This window comes from Sinocyclocheilus rhinocerous, unplaced genomic scaffold (assembly GCF_001515625.1).
Source record: "Sinocyclocheilus rhinocerous isolate Xijiao unplaced genomic scaffold, SAMN03320098_v1.1 scaffold1334, whole genome shotgun sequence".
NCBI classification, from domain to species: Eukaryota; Metazoa; Chordata; class Actinopteri; order Cypriniformes; family Cyprinidae; genus Sinocyclocheilus; species Sinocyclocheilus rhinocerous.
This window is the reverse complement of record NW_015626864.1, coordinates 773,752-784,650: the sequence shown is the minus strand read 5'-3', so window position 1 is coordinate 784,650 and position 10,899 is coordinate 773,752. Positions and strand designations below refer to the sequence as shown.

The 10,899-nt window shown below is 38.1% G+C and overlaps 1 protein-coding gene across 2 annotated transcripts in view; it reads right to left on the bottom strand.

Moving 5' to 3' along the window:
• LOC107718656 (activating transcription factor 7-interacting protein 1-like) overlaps window positions 1-10,899 on the bottom strand; it is a 48,131-nt gene that overhangs the window by 34,397 nt on the left and 2,835 nt on the right. Inside the window, exon 1 of one of the 2 annotated variants that reach the window (XM_016525899.1) lies at window positions 5,116-5,194. The exons of the other annotated variant lie outside the window; for it this stretch is intronic. The gene's annotated coding sequence lies outside the window, so the exon portion shown is untranslated. Of the gene's footprint in view, window positions 1-5,115; window positions 5,195-10,899 lie in introns of those variants that run through there. 2 annotated transcript variants of the gene reach the window in all.

Below are 10,899 nucleotides of genomic sequence, written 5' to 3'. Positions count from 1 at the left end.
GATTTTTTTTGCGTAACTTGTGAATGAACTACGGCTATGTGTAGTAAATTCTGCTCCATCTGAAAGCACGTGATGATGATTTCCTGCTGATTACAGAACCGGCATTACTATCAAAATGCGCATGACAATCGCATTCGATTAATCGTGCAGCCCTACATATTCATTCAGGATGCCACAATTCTCAATATAATATTGAACCGTTCAGTATGACATCCACGGTTCAATACGCGCTTTTTTTCCCGGGTTTGCATTTAAATAACTTATGTACGTTTTATTTCTCTCCAAATTGGCTCTGTGTGGGTGCTCATGAGTCTATGCGCTGAGATGAGGAAACGCCTCCTCGCTTATAACCTGTGTTTGAAAAAGCAGCACATGCCAAAACATCGATTTGCAATGAGAAGTGTTTCTAAACTAGTTGTCCAACAAAAGAGAACGTTATAACATGTTTTTATTCCACAACTTCAGTTGAATGTTTGAAATAACTTCTGATGTGCCTTAAAATTATTTCTGTACTGTAATAAAGGCTATGTCGATTATCAATGAATTACAAATATACTTAATTATTAAGAAAATACTCGAGATGGCTTGAAGAACGCATATAAACTATATATTATCGAAGTCGACTATTTATTGTCTTTGTTTCATCATTCAAAACGTTTTTATCTTCTTTTTATTCAGTTACAGCGATAGCTGGATGCCTTTGTGCATATTAAGGATTTCCTGGAATGTAATAAGTTCTATTAATTCTGTGATGCATTTGTGGAGTTTCTGCGCGAGGGCGCCCTCTGGCGTCCAGTATGAATGAAACAGACATTACATACTTCTCTCAAAATAAATTTGAAGTAGACGTATAATAATCCATGTAAGAAGTGTACAGAAGTTTTTTTTAGAGATGCACTGATTGACCGGCCAGTGATCGGAATCTGACGATTTTTCGCATGACCGGCCCGGATCGGTGACTGGCCGGTCAGTCTCACGTCTTGCCGATTCCGAGCCGGTCCTTTTATTGCCAGCAGTGCTATATAGTTTAAGAACGAACCGAGTGAGTCAATGATTCAGTGGCCCGTTCATAAGGACAGTCACTTGCCTCGTTTCTGAATGAATCAGCCGTTTGAATTAATGAATAAATGACTCACTCATTAAAACAGACATTTGCCACCACAGACTGGTGGTTTAGCCATATTTAAAAGTATCATTTAATTTTTTCAACATTTATTTGTACGTTTTAAAAAATATGTAAAGCATTAATCTTATAAAATTATTTATGCATTTGAAATTTTGCAGTGTAAATGCATTTATGGCACCTCAGCTTCATCAGACTGTCTGTGTAAATGCATCCAATGCCACTTGCATTTATGGCACCCCAGATTCATCAAACAGTCTAAATAAATGCATCTAATGCCACTTCAGATCCAGCTTCTGTTTCCTCAGCAGTGGAAAGATAGAGTTTGTTAATACTAATTTCATTTGAATGGTAACAATTCTACAGTTTCTTATTATTCTAACTGAATTAATTGAAACAAAGAAAGAATTTGATGTGAAAGATCTTTAATAAGGTTAGGGGGAAAAAATACCATTTATAAACATGGTGGGAAATGACATCTGTTTTGTTACATACAGCAACTCATTTTAAGTTAACTATTTCTTGCTTGAATCTACACCTTGTGCTTAATGAGTGACAGCTGAGTAATATCTGTAGACAACTGAGCACTGCATCTTTAAAAGATTCATTCAAGTCATGCAGTATCAGATTATTAAAGTGGTGATATTATTTACCAGAAAACCCCCAAAGGATGTTGCTCTTCCAAAAGTATGAAACTTTTCAAATCTGCAAATTTTCAAAACTTGATACAGAACTAAATAGGCACAGAGTCTGCAAAAGATATTAGGCATAATTTGTTGAAAATCAAATTTATATACCATCTAAAAAATCCAACAGTGAAAAATCCAGACTAAAGCTGGGTGCACACTCTGCGATTTATAGTAGTCCTTTACGAACAGACTGTATGAAAATGATCGCAGCTATAAGCCATGTCACACAGTGGAATCTCAGTTGTCAATAATGTCAGGCTGTACAACATTTAAGACCCACTAAAAACAGAGTTTTACGTCATCAGTCCATGACAGGTTTGGTGAAAATTAGTCACGTTCACATGCGGAACTGAAATGGTGGCTAGCAAGCAAAAACAATCTCTAATGTTAATTTTGATCATGGCTTTGTCTTGAAAAGAAAAAATGGAACAGGTGTGGAGCAAGAGGTGGTTTGTTGTTGATGCACTAATTGCGTCATACGGATTTTTGCTCCTAATGTATTCTTGATTTCACAGTCATTGTAGGAGAAGCCTCACTGCAGCACTATGCCTAAAAACCTCGGACACTGACATAAGTTCATCAGAAATAAAATTTGATCGCCATGGTCATTAATCAGCTGTTATATCACTTATCGCAATTATTTCTGGGGCAATTTATCGCACAACAAAAAGTTGTTATCGTGACAGGCCTAGCGGTTGGCGAACATGTCAAACTAGCGATCAAAGACTGCCGATTTTGGCCTAGGATCAGATGAATCATTTTAGGATTCACAAAATTCTAAGATCAAAATCAATAACCAATGTCATACAGTGTGCACCTGGCTTAACACTCTTAACACGAAACGCAAAGAGTTTATAAATCTGTCTCCAGAGTAATGAGTATTACACGTAATGGATGCTTTGCATTACATTGCGCCTTGCTCTTCAAACAGACACTAACAAATTAAAACATTAGAATTAAATTGTTTACTTACCTGCGGCACAGTTGAACCAATAGTAAAATGTGCCGAACAAACAAATCCCACATTCGCGCAATCAGGCACAATGTTACCAAAAAAATTTCAGCCACCTATTCCTATTGTTTGGATCATTTGGAAGGGCCTGCAAAGATGTAGTTTTTCTATAACCAGGAACAAATTGTTTGAGTACCTTACCTGACATATACATTTTTTTTTTATATAATCAAAATACAGAAACAATGGTAACCCTTTCAGTAATGGAGTACCTCATTCACTCCCTCTTTCTTTATCAATTCACCAAGACAATTAGGTATGTTGCAGGGGTGGGGACATTCAAATGAACCCCACATCCTGACATCACAATGTGACCTTTTTCAAAACGAGTTATTACTGCAGTGTGAAATACCTAAATGCTATTTGGACAGCAAGGAACTTTTGAGTTCTGTATGTTTATAGTAAAATGACCCCTTATGTCAAAATATCAACAAAAATGTGATTCCTCAAGACAATCCTTTATAGGAAATAAATGACCTAAATATTTCTTGAAGCAAGTTCTCCAAGATCAGGACTGAGCACACACTGAGGGACACTGCACACTTCTGCGCCGCATTACGGCTCTGACAGGTTTTGTTTTGTCGTCCATGCCATAGGTGCAGATTTATGTTTCTGCCGGTCAGTGCCCACTGCATAACGCGCACTTGTAATATCTGAGAGAGAGGGAGAGCATTCGGTTTTGTTGACATAAAACTGGACACGCCGGCAGCGCTCTCTCTCTCTCACTCATATGAGGGAAATCCACCTGCGATCCGAGCAGAGAGGTTAGGCTACTCATGGACTGAATAAGCGCTCTGCAATAATAACGTGATCGGTGACTATGGTCCACGCCGATAGCTGTTCCAGGGCAGTTTTTTAGTTCTAACTTCCATAAACATATATATAGCAGTAGCGCTAATACAGTGGCTGGAGATCTGTTTATCCTTCGGTTCCTCGTGCTTCCCCATCTTCATAGAGAACGCGGTTCATGGTTACTCAGAGTGCCTTGGAAACGGGCGGCGTTTCCGTATGGCAGAGTATAGCAGTCGCCATACCCTAGCCCAGTCAGGTGTGCCGTGGAAAATCCAAACTCTCTATTATATTTCGTTATTATTATTTTAAATCACTGCTATTGGTCTTGATTATGTCTGTTTGAGGGTTTTACAAATATTTAACCAATTAAAAGCATTCAAAAGAGCTTGTCACTAAACTTTTTTACGCTATGGATCCTCAAACTGTCAGCAAAACCTCTTAACTTCACCCTGCTTCCATTCAGAGCAAAGCGCCGAGCAGCCTGGAGATAGATCTCGGCTTGTTCGCAATGTAAGGGTGAATAATAAATTATGTTTGAATAAGTACAGCGTTTTCTTCACTAAAACACTGTCTATAAAGGCTAATGTTTTGTGTGTGTTTGAAGAGCGGAGAATAGCTTTTGCCATCTAGTTGTAACCAATAGGCTACTTTTGTAGGCTACGTTTTAAATATCCTGTGCATATAGCGCTTTATCGTCTATCATGAGATTTTGGCCAAGTGTATTAAACGACATGAAAAACTAAGCGCCCATATAGCTACAATAAATGTTATAACCTGTAAGTTGATGAAAGCGTATAATGCGATGCACTTGCTGCCTCAGATGCGGCGGCCGTTGTAATGACAGACAAAACATAGATCTCCGTCATTCGCTGGTCAAAAACCTTGTTAACTCCATTTGAGCTTGATTTTCATAAAATGTTAAGTGCAAGTGTCTGATAAAGCCACATACCAACTCTGACGACGCAGTGTTTAATTATTATATTAAAAAAACGCTTTTTCCTTTTCTATTTTGTTTTATATGTCAGTGCTTAGTAATGTGCATACTCCCCGCCGCCGCCACTGTTTGGAAAGAAGGTGGAAATGGCGCGGCCGCGATTTCCACATATTTTTTAGATGCTGGGAGCAGGGAAATCTATATAAAGCGCCTTATTGTAGTAATATATTGTAAAAAATTGTAGTATTGTGTTGTAGTAAAATATCGATATTTGGCACCAGATATCGATTCTCGTATCGCATGGAGAAGGACAACGATATATCGCCATATCGATATATTGTCCCACCCCTATTAAAAACCAATCAATCTTACACCTAGGTGAATACATGTTCTTTTCAAAATGCAAGCACTTTCCCGCTACTGCTAACAAATCACAAACAAGCCACTCACAGAACATTACAATTAGTGCGTTCTATGGAAACAATAAACCATACATTCACTGAAAGATTCTAATGATAATACAGACACAAAATTTTACAAAAGGACAGGAAGACAGAGAACTAACCTTACACTGCTCTGCTATCCTCAAATGGAGGCCACCTTCTGCTTGGAGAAAAAACTTATAAGCCTTCTCTAGCCTTACATCAAAAGTCTAGCACTAAACAGAGCAGGCTGGAGGAGGGGCCTGGGCAGGATTGTACCATTCATTTTGCAGGGGTATTACTAGTAATATTTATATAAACAAAGACTCTTATATACTTCAAAATGGGAAAAAACAGTACTGTGCATATAATCACACAACAATATATATAATTTTTTTTTTTTTTAATTAGCCTAATTAAAAAAAAAATCTTTCTCATAGCATAAACTTTAATGTGGACATGCTTTCAAAAAGCGTTAAATTAGAAAACTGTCCAAAAAAAATTTAGCTGGACTACACAACATATCAAACTAGCTGAAATTAGTTCTAGAGCACAGTCACACTGCAGTGTAGCTCCACCCTCTTGCTACCAAGTAACTCAGCAGAGCAGACAACGGAAAATTACTGGGAGAGTTTGGATCATACCATTATAAGGACTGAGAGGGGGAGACAATCTAACTTGTATCGGCAGAGGAAGCCAGGCGCAGGAAACAGCATTAAACAGCAGTCTGCAGTTTTTATTGATTGGGAAGGGTAAAAACCTCCTCCTGTAGTTCCAGCAGAATGGACAACTAATAGCCAAGCAATGATATGACTAAGAAGAGAGTTTGTATGTAATATCGGTGTCTGTTAAGTGCTTATGTTTGCGTAAAACATTAAGTGAAAAATGCTATTGTTGAGGAGGAAAGTGCTTGTGTTCTTGTAATGTACAGTCAGGTGATCATTGTCGTAAAATATATAATCAAGTCCTGGGTTTAATGAATGAATGAAGAAATGAGAATGAGAAATGAAGAGCTGACAATTTAGCCCTATTTTTGTAGATTAGTTGTTCATTTTTAAGCTAGGATGTAGCATGAATACAGAAGGTAGGCAAAGAAACAGGAATCTGATCTTTGTTCTGAGAGGACATAATGCGAGAGGAAAAGAAGCCTCGCTATTCAAGTATGTTAGTCATTAAAACAAATCCAGTAACAATGAACAAAATAAAAAACTTTAGTGCCAATATAGAAGCATAGAAATTAATGTGCATATTGAAAACTGGACTCAAGAGACAAAGGCATAGCCTAGATGTTAAACATCAGCCACAAACATGTTGAACAATGTCCTATGCGAAAAATATATAGTCACCTAAAAAAATGACAAGTTTGGGGCAAGACTGTTTTCACAAAAAATGACAGGAAGTAGGGCAAAAGGGGTGGTAAAAGTGTTTGGCAAAGCCGTTTTGGCCCTGTCCCAAATTGCACCCTAAACCCTCCCGGTCTTCCTCGGAGTCCGCACTTTCGTGACGTAATGCCGCTTTGACTGTCGGGTAGAAGTCTGCTGCGGAGCTCGCCCCAGTGCAGGCTTGGCAGAAGTGCGGATCGAGGGCGCATAACGGCCGCAAAGGGGCCGCTCGCGAGCACCCTTCTGAACACTAAAATGACAAATGGGACACCCTACGGTCTCGTGGACTTAACGGACATGCGCACACGGTGGCCATTGTAAGTCCGTAAGACTGCAAGTGCACATGAAGTGTTCCATTTGGGACAGGGCCTTTGGAACACCTTTGCCACTGCTGGCGCAAAATGACACATGGCGCAGTTGACAGATTTGTCACTTACCTATGAGTCCAGTACTGGATTCATGCTGTCAGTTAAGGGCTACAATTTGTGTGTGTGTGTGTGTGTGTGTAGCGGATTCACACAAACTACATCAAATGCACACAAACTTACAGATGTGCAAGCAGAGGCACAGATGAACAAGCAAAATTCCCTCACTATTCCAAGTTTCTTGGAAGCCGGTGTTTGACTGCTGGTAATGTTGTCAGTAATCTTTGCCCGGTTTCATCATGCCACTTTTGTGAGTGCGATAGACTTTTTCCACTTGAAATTTTCACTCTTAGGGTGTACTCACACTAGGCAATCTTAACCGTGCCCTTGCGCGTTTGACCCCCAAAGCCCGGTTCATTTGACTAGTGTGATCGCTCCGTGCCGCGCTCGGGCGCAGTTCGTTTAGCCGTCCCTGGCCCGGTTGGAAGAGGTGGGCCAGAGCACGGTTCGGTTGGGCTCGGGCACGATACGCATGTAGTGTGATCGCTAACCGCGCCGGAACAGATACTATTTTGTGTGCGCTACTGTCATCATTACGACCGCAAACATATAATGTTACTACTACTACACTACACTTTCAATTAATTTAATTAATTGCGCTCGGGCTCGGTTCAAGGCAACCGTGCCTAGTGTGAGTACACCCTTAAATTATGCATCGATTACAGATTTTTGTAAACACAATAATGGCCAATATGTTAGAAAGGCCATATCAGATTAAATGCTCATTCTTGCAACTGGTGTTAAGCATGCAAGATTGAGGGAAAAGGACACTCTTTAAATAAAAAAAGTTACGCTTTCTGTCCCATATTTCATATTTGTGTCCATCCATGTGAGCAAAGTAAATTCATTATTGTTATTTTTCCTGCTCAATTATGATGTAATTTTTTTTCTTCTGGAATAATTGGATATTACATTTAGAAACACAACTGAAAAATATGCTGAGATATGTCTCATGATCATTTGCTCATACGTTTATCTTCATGGAACCTTTACATGATAGATACTATTAGTTTAGTAAATGTTCCTGTTACCTGACATGCAAATCTATCATGCATATTCCACGGACTACCTACTGTCTGTTTATATCAAGGTATTGATTTATATGGAGATACCAGTGGCTGGTCATCATACTGAAGCCAATATTTGGTGTTGAGCCAATTACTATGAGCAGTATGTTTAGATGATGATGCTTGTGTGTATTTTTTTTTTTATCATGTGGAATTAAAGAAATAACATAGTCCACCCAAAAAGGAAACTTTGATTGATGAAACATCATCATTTACTCAGCCTGAGTAAATAGTGCCAAAATTTTCATTTATGTGGCACTAATGTGTGGCCACTCTAAATTCACCCTGATCTAAATTCACACTTGATCATATACCACAATCATAATACAATCAGTCTATATTAAGATAAAAATAGTAAATTATGCCTTTTTGATATGAGACCAAGAACACAGACAGCTATTTGGTTTACAGAGACTTACGGTATAGGCAATCAATGTAATATTCACCTTTTTTTAGTTAACTTGATACCTTTTAAAAGGTAGACTCACTGAAAAATTACAACTTGTAATTTATTTTTACTCAGTCAAATTTAATCTCTTTTCTTAGTTGGGATATTGTTGTTAGTCCATGTTTTTCTATTAACCTTTAAACCTAACATTTCTTAAAATAACCAGTCATTACAAAAACAGCATTAAGAATCGTAAAATCACCTAAAACACAAAATAGTTGTATTGTTAAGAATATGTACAATTAATAATAGACTTATCACTATCTGTACGGCACAAATAGCTAGTGACCTAAAGTCATTGTTGTTCACAGTGCCGCTGTGCATTCAGGAAGTAATGCTGTGCTACCACAGCCGGTTTCATGTGCTCTCCTTCCATCCCTTTTCAATCTTTAAACTAAAACCTTTTTTAAAACTATTAACAGTCAATAAAAGTATTAAGAATCGTGAAACATCCTAAATTTATGTAATTGCTTAACGCACAAAATAGTGTGTACAGTTTGACTCTTATAGAAACAGTAACACAAGATTTTTGTGGCACTAATAGCTAGCGACATGAAATCTTTGTTGTTCACAGTGCCACTGTGTAATCAGGAAGTAAACCATAGAGGAGAAACAATAATGTACAGTATGTGGAAAATAATGTGTTTTTTTAACTTTAAACCGCATAAACACATTTCATTACACCAAATACACAAAATAATGTTCTTTTTAGCAGCATCATATGACCCCTTTAAACACGTTGTACTTGCCACTGCACAGCTTGCATCAGTAATTGCATTTTAATCAAGTACACTCAGACCTGACGTCTGTGAACAAATGTCTACGACTGTCAGACAGCATATAAGTGAAAACATACCAGGAAATACATAGCACAACAGCACAGTTACCCTGTGACTCAAGACTAGCACAGTCGTTCCCCTCCCCCCACAGTGAATGTCAATGGGTGAGTGGAAAATTACCAACAGAAAGGGTCGTACCATTTAAAAGATATTTAGGGGTGGAACTGAAAAACGTACATAGTTCAATAATGTATTATAAGAAAATACTTTTTCCCCAGACAAGGAAAAATTTACATATTACTATACCATTGCTATACTAAACAAAACAACTATTAAAACTGTGGAATAAGTAGACAGGCAAGAGAAGTAAGACAGTTCAGCTAGGTGGCACATGACATCCACATGATGCGCAAAACATGTTATAGATATTATATTAAGGATCAAGAATTTTCAATAGCTTTCCATAACTCAGTCTTACTCTCTAGTGGTGAATCAACAGCTCAACTTCAACTGTTCAACTATATCTAGATGTTGCTCCAGAGGGTTCTGAACTCAAGTGAATGCTCCTTCAACTAGGCCCAGACTATTTGAAAAGAATGATGGACATCAACGGATGTTCTAAAGGATTTTCTTACGATCTCTTATAATGGATCTGTTCCATTCTAACAAGATGTATTTACTGACGTCTACTCTAATCCCTGGTAACATGATCCTGCAGGCCATTCTACCCGTCTTCAAATGTCGATGTTCACTAGTCCACAGAGCATTTCCAGCCAAGTGATGTAGTGTTAATAGTGGGACAAAATTTGTCACTGGCTTCCAAATCCCACAGTCTACCACTTAGATGATCAAAGAAATGTAAAAAAAAAAATGGTGAACCATGTTCTTAAGCAAAGCACAAGCCAAAACCAGCCACAGCATGTCAGTTTTATTTACAGGAGTCACATCTTCAAAGAAATCTCTTCATGAAGCTGTACAAACGCATAGCCTTTTAAGGTATACTCCATTTGATAGCGTGTGCGAACAAGGTCAGTCAACACGTGCACTAAATATTTTCATCCCAGGCTAATGTCTGTGCAATTTCTCTCCAAAAGTTATAAGCGACCCCATTCATAAAATCATGTTTTTTTCAGCTGTGAAACAACGGCTTGGGGCAGTGTTGCCACCTTGTAGACAAACTAATTAACGCAAACAAATTTAAGGTGCATGGAAGAGCTGCGCGTAAAGTACGCAAAAATCGTCTGGGCAAGTACAGTATGCACATACAATAAATCAAATCTTCTATTCATATGGTTTCAAAAGAAGCCAAAGTCATAGAACAAACAATTCATAGATTCATAGAACAATTATGAGTGTTTAAAATAAAGAAGGGACACCTTTTATTGATCATATTTAATAAGTTTGCTTTTAACAGAAAGGGTCATTTGTGTGATATGATTTTTTGTCAGTATTGTTGTTTGATTAAAGGGGTCATATGATGTTGCTAAAAAGAACATTATTTGGTGTATTTGGTGTAATGAAATGTGTTTATGCGGTTTAAGGTTAAAAAAAACACATTATTTTCCACATACTGTACATTATTGTTTCTCCTCTATGCCCCGCCTTTCTGAAACGTGTCGATTTTTACAAAGCTCATCGGTCTGAAAAAGCGAGGTGCTTACAGACTGTGAGTCAGAACAGCCGGCATTGTTGTCTACTCTCGCAGGATCATGAAATAGTCCTCCATAAAATGTACTGCACACATCTTAATATTTGGGTTGAACTGTTCTGGAACAGTGTTGTAAATACAACTTAACCACTGATTTGTAGTCGTGTCCTCTTTTGGA